The following is a 22,078-nucleotide window of genomic DNA, read 5'->3' on the forward strand; positions in this document are numbered from 1 at the left end:
TTGACGATGATACACAGAAATTGCGTCCGAATGTAATACAAAAGGCACAATGCCGACATAAGTACAAGAGGAGTGACACTCTAACTTTCTATGATTTGAACCTCTCCTGTGACTCCAGTTTTAGATTCCAATGCTTCTCTTCAGGTTTACTGTATCCCTTGGACCTTCTAATTGACGATGAATCACAGAAATTGCATCCGAATTTAATACAAAAGTCACAATTCCGACTTAAGTACAAGAGGACTGACACTCTAACTTTCTATGATTTGAACCGCTCCTAGGAGTCCAGTTTTAGATTCCGGTGCTTCACTTCAGGTTTACTGTATCCCCTGGCCCTTCTTATTGACGATGATACACAGTAATTGCATCCGAACTTAATACAAAACGCACAATGCCGACTTGAGTATAAGAGGACTGACACTCTCACTTTCTATGATTTGAACCTCTCCTGTGAGTCCAGTTTTAGATTCCGATGTTTCACTTCAGGTTTACTATATTCCTTGCACCTTCTTATTGTCGATGAAACGCAGAAATTGCTGCGAATTTAATACAAAAGGCACAATGCCGACGTAAGTACAAGAGGACCGACACTCTAACTTTCTATGAGTTGAACCTCTCCTGTGAATCCAGTTTTAGATTCCGATGCTTCGCTTCAGTTTTACTGTATCACTTGGACCTTCCTATTGACGATGAAACACTAAAATTGCATCCGAATTTAGTACAAAATGCACAATGCCGATTTAAGTACAAGAGGGCTGACACACTAACTTTCAATGATTGTAACCTCTCCTGTGAGTCCAGTTTTAGATTACGATGCTTCACATCAGGTTTACCGAATACCTTGGACCTTCTAATTGACGATGAAACATAGAAATTGCATCCGAATTTAGTACAATAGGTACAATGCCGATTTAAGTACAAGCGGAAAGACACTCAAATTTTCTATTGTTGGAACCTATCCTGTGAGTTCAGGTTTAGAATACGATGCTTCACTTCAGGTTTACTGTATACCTTGGACCTTCTTATTGACGATGAATTACAGAAATTGCATCCGAATTTAATACAAAAGGCACAATGCCGACTTAAGTACAAGAGGACTGACACTCTAACTTTCTATGAATTGAACCGCTCCTAGGAGTCCAGTTTTAGATTCCGGTGCTTCACTTCAGGTTTACTGTATCCCCTGGCCCTTCTTATTGACGATGATACACAGTAATTGCATCCGAACTTAATACAAAACGCACAATGCCGACTTGAGTATAAGAGGACTGACACTCTCACTTTCTATGATTTGAACCTCTCCTGTGAGTCCAGTTTTAGATTCCGATGCTTCACTTTAGGTTTACTATATTCCTTGCACCTTCTTATTGACGATGAAACGCAGAAATTGCTCCGAATTTAATACAAAAGGCACAATGCCGACGTAAGTACAAGAGGACCGACACTCTAACTTTCTATGAGTTGAACCTCTCCTGTGAATCCAGTTTTAGATTCCGATGCTTCACTTCAATTTTACTGTATCACTTGGACCTTCCTATTGACGATGAAACACTGAAATTGCATCCGAATTTAGTACAAAATGCACAATGCCGATTTAAGTAGAAGAGGGCTGACACACTAACTTTCAATGATTGTAACCTCTCCTGTGAGTCCAGTTTTAGATTACGATGCTTCACATCAGGTTTACCGAATACCTTGGACCTTCTAATTGACGATGAAACATGGAAATTGCATCCGAATTTAGTACAATAGGTACAATGCCGATTTAAGTACAAGCGGAATGACACTCAAATTTTCTATTGTTGGAACCTCTCCTGTGAGTTCAGGTTTAGATTACGATGCTTCACTTCAGGTTTACTGTATACGTTGGACCTTCTTATTGACAATGAATTACAGAAATTGCATCCGAATTTAATACAAAAGGCACAATGCCGACTTAAGTACAAAAGGACCGACACTCTTATTTTCTAGGATTTGAACTTCTCCTGTGAGTCCAGTTTTAGATTCCGATGCTTCACTTCAGGTTTACTGTAACCCTTGGGCCTTCTTATTGGCGTTGAAACACAGAAATTGCATCCGAATTTAATACAAAAGGCACAATGCCGACATAAGTACAAGAGGAGTGACACTCTAACTTTCAATGATTTAAACCTCTCCTGTGACTCCAGTTTTAGATTCCGATGCTTCACTTGAGGTTTTCTGTATCCCTTGGACCTTCTTATTGACGATGAAACACAGAAATTACATCCGAATTTATTACAAAACTAATAATGCCGACTTAGGTACAAGAGGACTGTCACTCTCACTTTCTATCATTTGAACCTCTCCTGCGAGTCCAGTTTTAGATTCCGATGCTTCACTTCAAGTTTACTGTATACCTTGGACCTTCTTATTGACGATGAAACACAGAAATTGCATCCGAAATTAATACAAAATGCACTATGCCGACGTAAGTACAAGAGGGCTCACACTATCACTTTCTATGATTTGAACCTCTCCTGTGAGTTCAGTTTTAGATTCCGATGCTTCACTTCAGTTTTACTGTATCCCTTGGACCTTCTTATTGACGATGAAACTTAGAAATTGCTTCGGAATTTAAGACAAAAGGCACTACGCCGACTTAAGTCCTAGAGGACTGACACTCTCACTTTCTGTGCTTTGAGCCACTCCTGTGAGTCCAGTTTTAGATTCGGATGCTTCCCTTCAGGTTTACTGTATCCCTTGGACCTTGTTATTGACGACGAAATACAGAAATTGCATCCGAAATTAATACAAAACCCACAATGCCGACATAAGTAAATGAGGACTGACACTCTCCCTTTCTATGATTTGAAGCTCTCCTGACAGTCCAGTTTTAGATTCCGATGCTTCACTTGAGGTTTACTGTATCCCTTGGACCTTCTTATTGACGATGAAACACAGATATTGCATCCGAATTTAATACGAAAGGCACAATGGCGACTTAAGTACAAGAGGACTGACACTTTAATTTCTATGATTGGAACCTATTTTGTGAGTCCAGTATTAGATTCCGATGCTTCACTTCAGGTTTACTGTATCCCTTGGACCTTCTAATTGACGATGAATCACAGAAATTGCATCCGAATTTATTACAAAAAGCACAATTCCGACTTAAGTACAAGAGGACTGATATTCTCACATTCTATGATTTGAACCTCTCCTGTGAGTCCAGTTTTAGATTCCGGTGCTTCGCTTCAGGTTTACTGTATCCCTTGGACCTTCTTATTGTCGATGAAACACAGAAATTGCATACGAATTTAATACAAAAGGCACAATGCCGACTTAAGTACAAGAGAACTGACACTCTAACTTTCTATGATTTGACCGCTCCTAGGAGTCCAGTTTTAGATTCCGATGCTTCACTTCAGGTTTACTGTATCCCCTGGCCCTTCTTATTGACGATGATACACAGTAATTGCATCCGAACTTAATACAAAATGCACAATGCCGACTTGAGTACAAGAGGACTGACACTCTCACTTTCTATGATTTGAACCTCTCCTGTGAGTCCAGTTTTAGATTCCGATGCTTCACTTCAGGTTTACTATATTCCTTGCACCTTCTTATTGACGATGAAACGCAGAAATTGCTCCGAATTTAATACAAAAGGCCCAATGCCGACGTAAGTACAAGAGGACCGACACTCTAACATTCTATGAGTTGAACCTCTCCTGTGAATCCAGTTTTAGATTCCGATGCTTCACTTCAGTTTTACTGTATCACTTGGACCTTCCTGTTGACGATGAAACACTGAAATTGCATCCGAATTTAGTACAAAAGGCACAATGCCGACTTAAGTACAAGAGGGCTGACACAATAACTTTCAATGATTGTAACCTCTCCTGTGAGTTCAGTTTTAGATTACGATGCTTCACATCAGGTTTACCGAATACCTTGGACCTTCTAATTGACGATGAAACATAGAAATTGCATCCGAATTTAGTACAATAGGTACAATGCCGATTTAAGTACAAGCGGAGTGACACTCAAATTTTCTATTGTTGGAACCTCTCCTGTGAGTTCAGGTTTAGATTACGATGCTTCACTTCAGGTTTACTGTATACCTTGGACCTTCTTATTGACGATGAAACACAGAAATTGCATCCGAATTTAATACAAAAGGCACAATGCTGACTTAAGTACCAGAGGACTGACACTCTTACTTTCTATGATTTGAACCTCTCCTGTGAGTCCAGTTTTAGATTCCGATGCTTCACTTCAGGTTTACTGTATCCCTTGGGCCTTCTTATTGGCGATGAAACACAGAAATTGCATCCGAATTTAATGCAAAAGACACAATGCCGACTTACGTACAAGAGGCGTGACACTCTAACTTTCTATGATTTGAACCTCTCCTGTGACTCCAGTTTTAGATTCCGATGCTTCACTTCATGTTTACTGTATCCCTTGGGCCTTCTTTTTGGCGATGAAACACAGAAATTGCATCAGAATTTAATACAAAAAGCACAAAGCCGACTTAAGTACAAGAGGACTGACACTCTTACTTTCTGTGATTGGAACCTCTCCTGTGAGTCCAGTTTTAGATTCTGATGCTTCACTTAAGGTTTACTGTATCCCTTGGACCTTCTTATTGACGATGAAACACAGATATTGCATCCGAATTTAATACGAAAGGCACAATGCCGACTTAAGTACATGAGGACTGACACTCTAACTTTCTATGATTTGAACCTCTCCTGTGATCCAGTTTTAGGATCCGATGCTTCACTTCAGGTTTACTGTATACCTTAGACCTTCTTATTGACGATGATACACAGAAATTGCATCCGAATTTAATACAAAAGGCACAATGCCAACTTAAGTACAAGAGGACAGACTCTCTCACATTCTATGATATAAACCTCTCCTGTGAGTCCAGTTTTAAATTCCGATGCATCACTTCAGGTTTACTGATCCCTTGGACCTTCTTATTGACGATGAAACATAGAAATTGCATCAGAATTTAATACAAAAGGCACAATGCCGACTTAAGTACAAGAAAACTGACACTCTAACTTTCTATGATTGGAACCTCTCCTGTGAGTCCAGTTTTAGATCCCGATGCTTCACTTCAGGTTTACTGTATCCCTTGGACCTTCTAATTGACGATGAATCACAGAAATTGCATCAGAATTTAATACAAAAGGCACAATGCCGACATAAGTACAAGAGGAGTGACACTCTAAGTTTCTATGATTTGAACCTCTCTTGTGACTCCAGCTTTAGATTCCGATGCTTCACTGGAGGTTTTCTGTATCCCTTGGACCTTCTTATTGACGATGAAACACAGAAATTGCAACCGAACTTAATACAAAATTCACAATGCCGACTTAGGTACAAGAGGACTGTCACTCACACTTTCTATCATTTGAACCTCTCCTGCGAGTCCAGTTTTAGATTCCGATGCTTCACTTCAGGTTTACTGTATCCCTTGGGCCTACTTATTGGCGATGAAACACAGAAATTGCATCTGAATTTAATACAAAAGGCACAATGCCGACTTAAGTACAAGAGGACTGATACTCTAACTTTCTATAATTTGAACCTCTCCTGTGACTCCAGTTTTAGATTCCGATGCTTCACTTCAGGTTTACTGTATACCTTGGACCTTCTTATTGACGATGAAACACAGAAATTGCGTCCGAATTGAATACAACAGGCACAATGCCGACATAAGTACAAGAGGAGTGACACTCTAACTTTCTATGATTTGAACCTCTCCTGTGACTCCAGTTTCAGATTCCGATGCTTCACTTCAGGTTTACTGAATCCCTCGGACCCTCTTATTGACGATGAAACACAGAAAATGCATCCGAATTTAATACAAAAGGCATAATGCCGGCTTATGTACAAGAGGACTGACACTCTAACTTTCTATGATTGGAACCTGTCCTGTGAGTCCAGTTTTAGATTACGATTCTTCACTTCAGGTTTACTGTATACCTTGGACCTTCTTATTGACGATGAAAGACAGAAATTGCATCCGAATTTAATACAAAAGGCACAATGCTGACTTAAGTACCAGAGGACTGACACTTTTACTTTCTATGATTTGAACCTCTCCTGTGAGTCCAGTTTTAGATTACGATGCTTCACTTCAGGTTTACTGTATCCCATGGGCCTTCGTATTGGCGATGAAACACAGTAATTGCATCCGAATTTAATACAAAAGGCATAATGCCGACTTAAGTACAAGAGGAGTGACACTCTAACTTTCTATGATTTGAACCTCTGCTGTGACTCCAGTTTTAGATTCCGATGCTTCACTTCCGGTTTACTGTATCCGTTGGACCCTCTTATTGACGATGAAACACAGAAATTGCATCCGAATTTAATACAAAAGGCAAAATGCCGACTTAGGTACAGGAGGACTGACACTCTCACTTTCTATCATTTGAACCTCTCCTGTGAGTCCAGTTTTAGATTCCGATGCTTCACTTCAGGTTTACTGTATACCTTGGGCCTTCTTATTGGCGATGAAACACAGAAATTGCATCCAAATTTAATACAAAAGGCACAATGCCGACTTAAGTACAAGAGGAGTGACACTCTAACGTTCTATGATTTGAACCTCCCCTGTGACTCCCGTTTTAGATTCCGATGCTTCACTTCAGGTTTACTGTATCCCTTGGGCCTTCTTATTGGCGATGAAACACAGAAATTGCATCAGAATTTAATACAAAAGGCACAATGCCGACTTAAGTACAAGAGGACTGACACTCTTACTTTCTATGATTGGAACCTCTCCTGTGAGTCCAGTTTTAAATTCCGATGCTTCACTTCAGGTTTACTGTATCCCTTGGACCTTCTAATTGACGATGAATCACAGAAATTGCATCCGAATTTAATACAAAAGGCACAATTCCGACTTAAGTACAAGAGGACTGACATTCTCACATTCTATGATTTGAACCTCTCCTGTGAGTCCAGTTTTAGATTCCGATGCTTCACTTCAGGTTTACTGTATCCCTTGGACCCTCTTATTGACGATGAAACACAGAAATTGCATACGAATTTAATACAAAAGGCACAATGCCGACTTAAGTACAACAAAACTGACACTGTAACTTTCTATGATTGGAACCTCTCCTGTGAGTCCAGTTTTAGATTCCGATGCTTCACGTGAGGTTTACTGTATCCCTTGGACCTTCTAATTGACGATGAATCACAGAAATTGCATCCGAATTTAATACAAAATGCACAATTCGGACTTAAGTACAAGAGGACTGACATTGTCACATTCTATGAATTGAACCTCTCTTGTGAGTCCAGTTTTAGATTCCGATGCTTCACTTCAGGATTACTGTATCCCTTGGACCTTCTTATTGACGATGAAACACAGAAATTGCATCCGAATTTAATACAAAAGGCACAATGCCGACGTAAGTACAAGAGGACTGACACTCTAACTTTCTATGATTCGAACCGCTCCTGTGATCCAGTTTTAGATTCCGATGCTTCACTTCAGGTTTACTGTATAGCTTCGACCTTCTTATAGACGATGAAACACAGAAATTGCATCCGAATTTAATACAAAAGGCACAATGCCAACTTAAGTACAAGAGGACTGACACTCTCACTTTCTATGATTGGAACCTCTCCTGTGAGTCCAGTTTTAGAAACCGATGCTTCACTTGAGGTTTACTGTATCCCTTGGACCTTCTTATTGACGATGAAACACAGAAATTGCATCCGAATTTAATACAAAAGGCACAATGCTGACTTAAGTACCAGAGGACTGACACTCTTACTTTCTATGGTTTGAACCTTTCCTGTGAGTCCAGTTTTAGATTCCGATGCTTCACTTCAGGTTTACTGTATCCCTTGGGCCTTCGTATTGGCGATGAAACACAGTAATTGCATCCGAATTTAGTACAAAAGGCATAATGCCGACTTAAGTACAAGAGGTGTGACACTCTAACTTTCTATGATTTGAACCTCTCCTGTGACTCCAGTTTTAGATTCCGATGCTTCACTTCAGGTTTACTATATCCCTTGGACCTTCTTATTGACGATGAAACACAGAAATTGCATCCGAATTTAATATAAAAGGCACAATGCCGACTTAGGTACAAGAGGACTGACACTCTCACTTTCTATCATTTGAACCTCTCCTGCGAGTCCAGTTTTGGATTCCGATGCTTCACTTCAGGTTTACTGTATCCCTTGGGCCTTCTTATTGGCGATGAAACACAGAAATTGCATCCGAATTTAATACAAAAGGCACAATGCCGACATAAGTACAAGAGGAATGACACTCTAACTTTCTATGATTTGAACCTCTCCTGTGACTCCAGTTTTAGATTCCGATGCTTCACTTCAGGTTTACTGTATCCCTTCGACCTTCTTATTGATGATGAAACACAGAAATTGCATCCGAATTTATTACAAAAGGCACAATGCCGACTTAAGTACAAGAGGACTGACACTCTTACTTTCTATGATTGGAACCTCTCTTGTGAGTCCAGTTTTAGATTCCGATGCTTCACTTCAGGTTTACTGTATCCCGTGGGCCTTCTAATTGACGATGAATCACAGAAATTGCATCCGAATTTAATACAAAAGGCACAATTCCGACTTAAGTACAAGAGCACTGACATTCTCACATTCTATGATTTGAACCCCTCCTGTGAGTCCAGTTTTAGATTCCGATGCTTCACTGCAGGTTTACTGTATATCTTGGACCTTCTTATTGACGATGAAACACAGAAATTGCATCCGAATTTCATACAAAAGGCACAATGCCAACTTAAGTACAAGAGGACTGACACTCTCACTTTCTATCATTTGAACATCTCCTGTGAGTCCAGTTTTAAATTCCGATGCATGACTTCAGGTTTACTGTATCCCTTGGACCTTCTTATTGACGATGAAACACAGAAATTGCATCCGAATTTAATACAAAAGGCACAATTCCGACTCAAGTACAAGAGGACTGACATTCTCACATTCTATGATTTGAACCTCTCCTGTGAGTCCAGTTTTAGATTCCGATGCTTCACTTCAGGATTACTGTATCCCTTGGACGTTCTTATTGACGATGAAACACAGAAATTGCATCCGAATTTAATACAAAAGGCACAATGCCAACTTAAGTACAAGAGGACTGACACTCAAAATTTCTATGATTCGAACTTCTCCTGTGATCCAGTTTTAGATTCCGATCCTTCACTTCATGTTTACTGTATAGCTTCGACCTTCTTATAGACGATGAAACACAGAAATTGCATCCGAATTTAATACAAAAGGCACAATGCCAACTTAAGTACAAGAGGACTGACACTCTCACTTTCTATGATTAGAACCTCTCCTGTGAGTCCTGTTTTAAATTCCGATGCATCACTTCAGGTTTACTGTATCCCTTGGACCTTTTTATTGACGATGAAACACAGAAATTGCATCCGAATTTAATACAAAAGGCACAATACCGACTTACGCACAAGAGGACTGACACTCTAACTTTGTATTATTGGAACGTCTCCTGTGAGTCTAGTTTTAGATTACGATGCTTCACTTCAGATTTACTGTATACCTTGGACCTTCTTATTGACGATGAAACACAGAAATTGCATCCGAATGTAACACAAATGGCACAATGCCGACTTACGTACAAGAGGACTGACACTCTCACTCTCTATCATTCGAACCACTCCTGCGAGTCCAGTTTTAGATTCCGATGCTTCCTTTCAGGTTTACAGTATCCCTTGGACGTTCTTATTGACGATGAAACACAGAAATTGCATCAGAATTTAACAACAAAAGGCACAATGCCGACTTAAGTACAAGAGGACTGACACTCTAATTTTCTATGCTTGGAACCTCTCCAGTAAGTCCAGTTTTAGATTCCGATGCCTCACTTCAGGTTTACTGTATACCTTGGACCTTCTTATTGACGATGAAACACAGAAATTGCATCCGAATTTAATACAAAAGGCACAATGCCGACTTCAGTACAAGAGGACTGACACTCTAACTTTCTATGATTGGAACCTGTCCTGTGAGTCCAGTTTTAGATTACGATTCTTCACTTCAGGTTTACTGTATACCTTGGACCTTCTTATTGACGATGAAAGACAGAAATTGCATCCGAATTTAATACAAAAGGCACAATGCTGACTTAAGTACCAGAGGACTGACACTTTTACTTTCTATGATTTGAACCTCTCCTGTGAGTCCAGTTTTAGATTACGATGCTTCACTTCAGGTTTACTGTATCCCATGGGCCTTCGTATTGGCGATGAAACACAGTAATTGCTTCCGAATTTAATACAAAAGGCATAATGCCGACTTAAGTACAAGAGGAGTGACACTCTAACTTTCTATGATTTGAACCTCTGCTGTGACTCCAGTTTTAGATTCCGATGCTTCACTTCCGGTTTACTGTATCCGTTGGACCCTCTTATTGACGATGAAACACAGAAATTGCATCCGAATTTAATACAAAAGGCAAAATGCCGACTTAGGTACAGGAGGACTGTCACTCTCACTTTCTATCATTTGAACCTCTCCTGTGAGTCCAGTTTTAGATTCCGATGCTTCACTTCAGGTTTACTGTATACCTTGGGCCTTCTTATTGGCGATGAAACACAGAAATTGCATCCAAATTTAATACAAAAGGCACAATGCCGACTTAAGTACAAGAGGAGTGACACTCTAACGTTCTATGATTTGAACCTCCCCTGTGACTCCCGTTTTAGATTCCGATGCTTCACTTCAGGTTTACTGTATCCCTTGGGCCTTCTTATTGGCGATGAAACACAGAAATTGCATCAGAATTTAATACAAAAGGCACAATGCCGACTTAAGTACAAGAGGACTGACACTCTTACTTTCTATGATTGGAACCTCTCCTGTGAGTCCAGTTTTAAATTCCGATGCTTCACTTCAGGTTTACTGTATCCCTTGGACCTTCTAATTGACGATGAATCACAGAAATTGCATCCGAATTTAATACAAAAGGCACAATTCCGACTTAAGTACAAGAGGACTGACATTCTCACATTCTATGATTTGAACCTCTCCTGTGAGTCCAGTTTTAGATTCCGATGCTTCCCTTCAGGTTTACTGTATCCCTTGGACCCTCTTATTGACGATGAAACACAGAAATTGCATACGAATTTAATACAAAAGGCACAATGCCGACTTATGTACAACAAAACTGACACTGTAACTTTCTATGATTGGAACCTCTCCTGTGAGTCCAGTTTTAGATTCCGATGCTTCACGTGAGGTTTACTGTATCCCTTGGACCTTCTAATTGACGATGAATCACAGAAATTGCATCCGAATTTAATACAAAATGCACAATTCGGACTTAAGTACAAGAGGACTGACATTGTCACATTCTATGAATTGAACCTCTCTTGTGAGTCCAGTTTTAGATTCCGATGCTTCACTTCAGGATTACTGTATCCCTTGGACCTTCTTATTGACGATGAAACACAGAAATTGCATCCGAATTTAATACAAAAGGCACAATGCCGACGTAAGTACAAGAGGACTGACACTCTAACTTTCTATGATTCGAACCGCTCCTGTGATCCAGTTTTAGATTCCGATGCTTCACTTCAGGTTTACTGTATAGCTTCGACCTTCTTATAGACGATGAAACACAGAAATTGCATCCGAATTTAATACAAAAGGCACAATGCCAACTTAAGTACAAGAGGACTGACACTCTCATTTTCTATGATTAGAACCTCTCCTGTGAGTCCTGTTTTAAATTCCGATGCATCAGTTCAGGTTTACTGTATCCCTTGGACATTTTTATTGACGATGAAACACAGAAATTGCATCCGAATTTAATACAAAAGGCACAATAACGACTTAAGTACAAGAGGACTGACACTCTAACTTTGTATTATTGGAACCTCTCCTGTGAGTCTAGTTTTAGATTACGATGCTTCACTTCAGGTTTACTGTACACCTTGGACCTTCTTATTGACGATGAAACACAGAAATTGCATCCGAATGTAACACAAATGGCACAATGCCGACTTACGTACAAGAGGACTGACACTCTCACTCTCTATCATTCGAACCTCTCCTGCGGGTCCAGTTTTAGATTCCGATGCTTCCTTTCAGGTTTACTGTATCCCTTGCACCTTCTTATTGACGATGAAACACAGAAATTGCATCAGAATTTAATACAAAAGGCACAATGTCGACTTAAGTACAAGAGGACTGACACGCTAACTTTCTATGCTTGGAACCTCCCAGTAAGTCCAGTTTTAGATTCCGATGCCTCACTTCAGGTTTACTGTATCCCTTGGACCTTCTTATTGACGATGAAACACAGAAATTGCATCCGAATTTAATACAAAAGGCACAATGCCGGCTTAAGTAGAAGAGGACTGACACTCTAACTTTCTATGATTGGAACCTCTCCTGTGAGTCCAGTTTTAGAAACCGATGCTTCACTTCAGGTTTACTGTATACCTTGGACCTTCTTATTGACGATGAAACACAGAAATTGCATCCGAATTTAATACAAAAGGCACAATGCTGACTTAAGTACCAGAGGACTGACACTCTTACTTTCTATGGTTTGAACCTTTCCTGTGAGTCCAGTTTTAGATTCCGATGCTTCACTTCAGGTTTACTGTATCCCTTGGGCCTTCGTATTGGCGATGAAACACAGTAATTGCATCCGAATTTAGTACAAAAGGCATAATGCCGACTTAAGTACAAGAGGTGTGACACTCTAACTTTCTATGATTTGAACCTCTCCTGTGACTCCAGTTTTAGATTCCGATGCTTCACTTCAGGTTTACTATATCCCTTGGACCTTCTTATTGACGATGAAACACAGAAATTGCATCCGAATTTAATATAAAAGGCACAATGCCGACTTAGGTACAAGAGGACTGACACTCTCACTTTCTATCATTTGAACCTCTCCTGCGAGTCCAGTTTTGGATTCCGATGCTTCACTTCAGGTTTACTGTATCCCTTGGGCCTTCTTATTGGCGATGAAACACAGAAATTGCATCCGAATTTAATACAAAAGGCACAATGCCGACATAAGTACAAGAGGAATGACACTCTAACTTTCTATGATTTGAACCTCTCCTGTGACTCCAGTTTTAGATTCCGATGCTTCACTTCAGGTTTACTGTATCCCTTCGACCTTCTTATTGATGATGAAACACAAAAATTGCATCCGAATTTATTACAAAAGGCACAATGCCGACTTAAGTACAAGAGGACTGACACTCTTACTTTCTATGATTGGAACCTCTCCTGTGAGTCCAGTTTTAGATTCCGATGCTTCACTTGCGGTTTGCTGTATCCCTTGGACCTTCTTATTGACGATGAAACACAGATATTGCATCCGAATTTAATACGAAAGGCACAACGCCGACTTAAGTACAAGAGGACTGACACTCTAACTTCCTATGATTGGAACCTCTCTTGTGAGTCCAGTTTTAGATTCCGATGCTTCACTTCAGGTTTACTGTATCCCGTGGGCCTTCTAATTGACGATGAATCACAGAAATTGCATCCGAATTTAATACAAAAGGCACAATTCCGACTTAAGTACAAGAGCACTGACATTCTCACATTCTATGATTTGAACCTCTCCTGTGAGTCCAGTTTTAGATTTCGATGCTTCACTGCAGGTTTACTGTATATCTTGGACCTTCTTATTGACGATGAAACACAGAAATTGCATCCGAATTTCATACAAAAGGCACAATGCCAACTTAAGTACAAGAGGACTGACACTCTCACTTTCTATCATTTGAACATCTCCTGTGAGTCCAGTTTTAAATTCCGATGCATGACTTCAGGTTTACTGTATCCCTTGGACCTTCTTATTGACGATGAAACACAGAAATTGCATCCGAATTTAATACAAAAGGCACAATTCCGACTCAAGTACAAGAGGACTGACATTCTCACATTCTATGATTTGAACCTCTCCTGTGAGTCCAGTTTTAGATTCCGATGCTTCACTTCAGGATTACTGTATCCCTTGGACGTTCTTATTGACGATGAAACACAGAAATTGCATCCGAATTTAATACAAAAGGCACAATGCCAACTTAAGTACAAGATGACTGACACTCTAAATTTCTATGATTCGAACTTCTCCTGTGATCCAGTTTTAGATTCCGATCCTTCACTTCATGTTTACTGTATAGCTTCGACCTTCTTATAGACGATGAAACACAGAAATTGCATCCGAATTTAATACAAAAGGCACAATGCCAACTTAAGTACAAGAGGACTGACACTCTCACTTTCTATGATTAGAACCTCTCCTGTGAGTCCTGTTTTAAATTCCGATGCATCACTTCAGGTTTACTGTATCCCTTGGACCTTTTTATTGACGATGAAACACAGAAATTGCATCCGAATTTAATACAAAAGGCACAATACCGACTTACGCACAAGAGGACTGACACTCTAACTTTGTATTATTGGAACGTCTCCTGTGAGTCTAGTTTTAGATTACGATGCTTCACTTCAGGTTTACTGTATACCTTGGACCTTCTTATTGACGATGAAACACAGAAATTGCATCCGAATGTAACACAAATGGCACAATGCCGACTTACGTACAAGAGGACTGACACTCTCACTCTCTATCATTCGAACCACTCCTGCGAGTCCAGTTTTAGATTCCGATGCTTCCTTTCAGGTTTACAGTATCCCTTGGACGTTCTTATTGACGATGAAACACAGAAATTGCATCAGAATTCAACAACAAAAGGCACAATGCCGACTTAAGTACAAGAGGACTGACACTCTAATTTTCTATGCTTGGAACCTCTCCAGTAAGTCCAGTTTTAGATTCCGATGCCTCACTTCAGGTTTACTGTATACCTTGGACCTTCTTATTGACGATGAAACACAGAAATTGCATCCGAATTTAATACAAAAGGCACAATGCCGACTTAAGTACATGAGGAATGACACTCTCACTTTCTATGATTTGACCCTCTCCTGCGAGTCCAGCTTTAGATTCCGATGCTTCACTTCAGGTTTACTGTATCCCTTGGGCCTTCTTACTGGCGATGAAACACAGAAATTGCATCCGAATGTAATACAAAAGGCACAATGCCGACTTAAGTACAAGAGGACTGGCACTCTAACTTTCTATGATTTGAACCTCTCCTGTGACTCCAGTTTTAGATTCCGATGCTTCACTTCAGGTTTACTGTATCCCTTCGACCTTCTTATTGACGATGAAACACAGAAATTGCATCCGAATTTAATACAAAAGGCACAATGCCGACTTAAGTACAAGAGGACTGACACTCTTACTTTCTATGATTGGAACCTCTCCTGTGAGTCCAGTTTTAGATTCCGATGCTTCACTTGCGGTTTACTGTATCCCTTGGACCTTCTTATTGACGATGAAACACAGATATTGCATCCGAATTTAATACAAAAGGCACAATGCTGACTTAAGTACCAGAGGACTGACACTCTTACTTTCTATGGTTTGAACCTTTCCTGTGAGTCCAGTTTTAGATTCCGATGCTTCACTTCAGGTTTACTGTATCCCTTGGGCCTTCGTATTGGCGATGAAACACAGTAATTGCATCCGAATTTAGTACAAAAGGCATAATGCCGACTTAAGTACAAGAGGTGTGACACTCTAACTTTCTATGATTTGAACCTCTCCTGTGACTCCAGTTTTAGATTCCGATGCTTCACTTCAGGTTTACTATATCCCTTGGACCTTCTTATTGACGATGAAACACAGAAATTGCATCCGAATTTAATATAAAAGGCACAATGCCGACTTAGGTACAAGAGGACTGACACTCTCACTTTCTATCATTTGAACCTCTCCTGCGAGTCCAGTTTTGGATTCCGATGCTTCACTTCAGGTTTACTGTATCCCTTGGGCCTTCTTATTGGCGATGAAACACAGAAATTGCATCCGAATTTAATACAAAAGGCACAATGCCGACATAAGTACAAGAGGAATGACACTCTAACTTTCTATGATTTGAACCTCTCCTGTGACTCCAGTTTTAGATTCCGATGCTTCACTTCAGGTTTACTGTATCCCTTCGACCTTCTTATTGATGATGAAACACAAAAATTGCATCCGAATTTATTACAAAAGGCACAATGCCGACTTAAGTACAAGAGGACTGACACTCTTACTTTCTATGATTGGAACCTCTCCTGTGAGTCCAGTTTTAGATTCCGATGCTTCACTTGCGGTTTGCTGTATCCCTTGGACCTTCTTATTGACGATGAAACACAGATATTGCATCCGAATTTAATACGAAAGGCACAACGCCGACTTAAGTACAAGAGGACTGACACTCTAACTTCCTATGATTGGAACCTCTCTTGTGAGTCCAGTTTTAGATTCCGATGCTTCACTTCAGGTTTACTGTATCCCGTGGGCCTTCTAATTGACGATGAATCACAGAAATTGCATCCGAATTTAATACAAAAGGCACAATTCCGACTTAAGTACAAGAGCACTGACATTCTCACATTCTATGATTTGAACCTCTCCTGTGAGTCCAGTTTTAGATTTCGATGCTTCACTGCAGGTTTACTGTATATCTTGGACCTTCTTATTGACGATGAAACACAGAAATTGCATCCGAATTTCATACAAAAGGCACAATGCCAACTTAAGTACAAGAGGACTGACACTCTCACTTTCTATCATTTGAACATCTCCTGTGAGTCCAGTTTTAAATTCCGATGCATGACTTCAGGTTTACTGTATCCCTTGGACCTTCTTATTGACGATGAAACACAGAAATTGCATCCGAATTTAATACAAAAGGCACAATTCCGACTCAAGTACAAGAGGACTGACATTCTCACATTCTATGATTTGAACCTCTCCTGTGAGTCCAGTTTTAGATTCCGATGCTTCACTTCAGGATTACTGTATCCCTTGGACGTTCTTATTGACGATGAAACACAGAAATTGCATCCGAATTTAATACAAAAGGCACAATGCCAACTTAAGTACAAGAGGACTGACACTCTAAATTTCTATGATTCGAACTTCTCCTGTGATCCAGTTTTAGATTCCGATCCTTCACTTCATGTTTACTGTATAGCTTCGACCTTCTTATAGACGATGAAACACAGAAATTGCATCCGAATTTAATACAAAAGGCACAATGCCAACTTAAGTACAAGAGGACTGACACTCTCACTTTCTATGATTAGAACCTCTCCTGTGAGTCCTGTTTTAAATTCCGATGCATCACTTCAGGTTTACTGTATCCCTTGGACCTTTTTATTGACGATGAAACACAGAAATTGCATCCGAATTTAATACAAAAGGCACAATACCGACTTACGCACAAGAGGACTGACACTCTAACTTTGTATTATTGGAACGTCTCCTGTGAGTCTAGTTTTAGATTACGATGCTTCACTTCAGGTTTACTGTATACCTTGGACCTTCTTATTGACGATGAAACACAGAAATTGCATCCGAATGGAACACAAATGGCACAATGCCGACTTACGTACAAGAGGACTGACACTCTCACTCTCTATCATTCGAACCACTCCTGCGAGTCCAGTTTTAGATTCCGATGCTTCCTTTCAGGTTTACAGTATCCCTTGGACGTTCTTATTGACGATGAAACACAGAAATTGCATCAGAATTCAACAACAAAAGGCACAATGCCGACTTAAGTACAAGAGGACTGACACTCTAATTTTCTATGCTTGGAACCTCTCCAGTAAGTCCAGTTTTAGATTCCGATGCCTCACTTCAGGTTTACTGTATACCTTGGACCTACTTATTGACGATGAAACACAGAAATTGCATCCGAATTTAATACAAAAGGCACAATGCCGACTTAAGTACATGAGGAATGACACTCTAACTTTCTATGATTTGAACCTCTCCTGTGAGTCCAGTTTTAGATTCCGATGCTTCACTTGAGGTGTTCTGTATCCCTTGGACCTTCTTATTGACGATGAAACACAGAAATTGCATCCGAATTTAATACAAAATTCACAATGCCGACTTAGGTACAAGAGGACTGTCACTCTCACTTTCTATGATTTGACCCTCTCCTGCGAGTCCAGCTTTAGATTCCGATGCTTCACTTCAGGTTTACTGTATCCCTTGGGCCTTCTTATTGGCGATGAAACACAGAAATTGCATCCGAATGTAATACAAAAGGCACAATGCCGACTTAAGTACAAGAGGACTGGCACTCTAACTTTCTATGATTTGAACCTCTCCTGTGACTCCAGTTTTAGATTCCGATGCTTCACTTCAGGTTTACTGTATCCCTTCGACCTTCTTATTGACGATGAAACACAGAAATTGCATCCGAATTTAATACAAAAGGCACAATGCCGACTTAAGTACAAGAGGACTGACACTCTTACTTTCTATGATTGGAACCTCTCCTGTGAGTCCAGTTTTAGATTCCGATGCTTCACTTGCGGTTTACTGTATCCCTTGGACCTTCTTATTGACGATGAAACACAGATATTGCATCCGAATTTAATACGAAAGGCACAATGCCGACTTAAGTACAAGAGGACTTACACTCTAACTCTCTATGATAGGAACCTCTCTTGTGAGTCCAGTTTTAGATTCCGATGCTTCACTTCAGGTTTACTGTATCCCTCGGGCCTTCTAATTGACGATGAATCACAGAAATTGCATCCGAATTTAATACAAAAGGCACAATTCCGACTTAAGTACAAGAGGACTGACATTCTCACATTCTATGATTTTAACCTCTCCTGTGAGTCCAGTTTTAGATTCCGATGCTTCACTTCAGGTTTACTGTATACCTTGGACCTTCTTATTGACGATGAAACACAGAAATTGCATCCGAATTTCATACAAAAGGCACAATGCCAACTTAAGTACAAGAGGACTGACACTCTCACTTTCTATCATTTGAACATCTCCTGTGAGTCCAGTTTTAAATTCCGATGCATGACTTCAGGTTTACTGTATCCCTTGGACCTTCTTATTGACGATGAAACACAGAAATTGCATCCAAATTTAATACAAAAGGCACAATTCCGACTCAAGTACAAGAGGACTGACATTATCACATTCTATGATTTGAACCTCTCCTGTGAGTCCAGTTTTAGATTCCGATGCTTCACTTCAGGATTACTGTATCCCTTGGACCTTCTTATTGACGATGAAACACAGAAATTGCATCCGAATTTAAAACAAAAGGCACAATGCCAACTTAAGTACAAGAGGACTGACACTCTAAATTTCTATGATTCGAACTTCTCCTGTGATCCAGTTTTAGATTCCGATCCTTCACTTCAAGTTTACTGTATAGCTTCGACCTTCTTATAGACGATGAAACACAGAAATTGCATCCGAATTTAATACAAAAGGCACAATGCCAACTTAAGTACAAGAGGACTGACACTCTCACTTTCTATAATTTGAACCTCTCCTGTGAGTCCTGTTTTAAATTCCGATGCATCACTTCAGGTTTACTGTATCCCTTGGACCTTTTTATTGACGATGAAACACAGAAATTGCATCCGAATTTAATACAAAAGGCACAATACCGACTTACGTACAAGAGGACTGACACTCTAACTTTGTATTATTGGAACGTCTCCTGTGAGTCTAGTTTTAGATTACGATGCTTCACTTCAGGTTTACTGTATACCTTGGACCTTCTTATTGACGATGAAACACAGAAATTGCATCCGAATGTAATACAAAAGGCACAATGCCGACTTAAGTACAAGAGGACTGACACTCCAAATTTCTATGATTGGAACCTCTCCTGCGAGTCTAGTTTTACATTACGATGCTTCACTTCAGGTTCACTGTATTCCTTGGAACTTCTTATTGACGATGAAACACAGAAATTGCATCCGATTTTAATAGAAAAGGAACAATGATGACTTAAGTACAAGAGGACAGACACTCTTATTTTCTAGGATTTGAACCTCTCCTATGAGTCCAGTTTTAGATTCCGATGCTTCACTTCAGGTTTACTGTATCCCTTGGGCCTTCTTATTGGCGATGAAAGATAGAAATTGCATCCGAATTTAATACAAAAGGCACAATGCCGACATAAGTACAAGATGAGTGACACTTTAACTTTCTATGATTTGAACCTCTCCTGTGACTCCAGTTTTATATTCCGATGCTTCACTTGAGGCTTTCTGTATCCCTTGGACCTTCTTATTGACGATGAAACACAGAAATTGCATTCGAATTTAATACAAAACTCAAAATGCCGACTTAGGTACAAGAGTACTGTTACTCTCACTTTCTATCATTTGAACCTCTCCTGCGAGTCCAGTTTTAGATTCCGATGCTTCACTTCAGGTTTACTGTATCCCTTGGGCCTTCTTATTGGCGATGAAACACAGAAATTGCATCCGAATTTAATACAAAAGGCACAATGCCGACATAAGTACAAGTGGAGTGACACTCTAACTTTCTACGATTTGAACCTCGCCTGTGACTCCAGTTTTAGATTCCATTGCTTCACTTCAGGTTTACTGTATCCCTTCGACCTTCTTATTGACGATGAAACACAGAAATTGCATCAGAATTTAATACAAAAGGCACAATGCCGACTTAAGTACAAGAGGACTGACACTCTTACTTTCTATGATTGGAACCTCTCCTGTGAGTCCAGTTTTAGATTCCGATGCTTCACTTGAGGTTTACTGTATCCCTTGAACCTTCTTATTGACGATGAAACACAGATATTGCATCCGAATTTAATACGAAAGGCACAATGCCGACTTAAGTACAAGAGGACTGACACTCTAACTTTCTATGATTGGAACCTCTCCTGTGAGTCCTGTTTTATATTCCGATGCTTCACTTCTGGTTTACTGTATCCCTTGGGCCCTCTAATTGATGAGGAATCACAGAATTTGCATCCGAATTTAATACAAAAGGCACAATTCCGACTTAAGTACAAGAGGACTGATATTCTCACATTCTATGATTTGAACCTCCCCTGTGAGTCCAGATATAGATTTCGATGCTTCACTTCAGGTTTACTGTATCCCTTGGACCTTCTTATTGACGATGAAACACAGAAATTGCATCCGAATTTAATACAAAAGGCACAATGCCGACGTAAGTACAAGAGGACTGACACTTTAACATTATATGATTTGAACTTCTCCTGTGATCCAGTTTTAGATTCCGATGCTTCACTTCAGGATTTCTGTATACCTTGCACCTTCTTATTGACGATGAAACACAGAAATTGCATCCGAATTTCATACAAAAGGCACAATGCAACTTAAGTACAAGAGCACTGACACTCTCACTTTCTATGATTTGAACCTCTCCTGTGAGTCCAGTTTTAAATTCCGATGCATCACTTCAGGTTTACTGTATCCCTTGGACCTTCTTATTGACGATGAAACACAGAAATTGCATCCGAATTTAATACAAAAGGCACAATGCCGACTTAAGTACAAGAAAACTGACACTCTAACTTTCTATGATTGGAACCTCTCCTGTGAGTCCAGTTTTAGATTCCGATGCTTCACTTCAAGTTTACTGTATCCCTTGGACCTTCTAATTGACGATGAATCACAGAAATTGCATCCGAATTTAATACAAAAGGCACAATTCCGACTCAAGTACAAGAGGACTGACATTCTCACATTCTATGATTTGAACCTCTCCTGTGAGTCCAGTTTTAGATTCCGATGCTTCACTTCAGGATTACTGTATCCCTTGGACCTTCTTATTGACGATGAAACACAAAAATAGCATCCGAATTTAATACAAAAGGCACATGCCGACTTAAGTACAAGAGGACTGACACTCTCACTTTCTATGATTTGAACCTCTCCTGTGAGTCCAGTTTTAAATTCCGATGCATCATGTCAGGTTTACTCTATCCCTTGGACTTTTTTATTGACGATGAAACACAGAAATTGCATCCGATTTTAATACAAAAGGTTCAATGCCGACTTAAGTACAAGAGGACTGACACTCTAATTTTCTATGATTGGAACCTCTACTGTGAGACTAGTTTTAGATTACGATGCTTCACTTAAGGTTTACTGTTTACCTTGGACCTTCTTATAGACGATGAAACACAGAAATTGCATCCGAATG

This window comes from Schistocerca americana, chromosome 10, assembly GCF_021461395.2.
Source record: "Schistocerca americana isolate TAMUIC-IGC-003095 chromosome 10, iqSchAmer2.1, whole genome shotgun sequence".
Classification (NCBI taxonomy): Eukaryota; Metazoa; Arthropoda; class Insecta; order Orthoptera; family Acrididae; genus Schistocerca; species Schistocerca americana.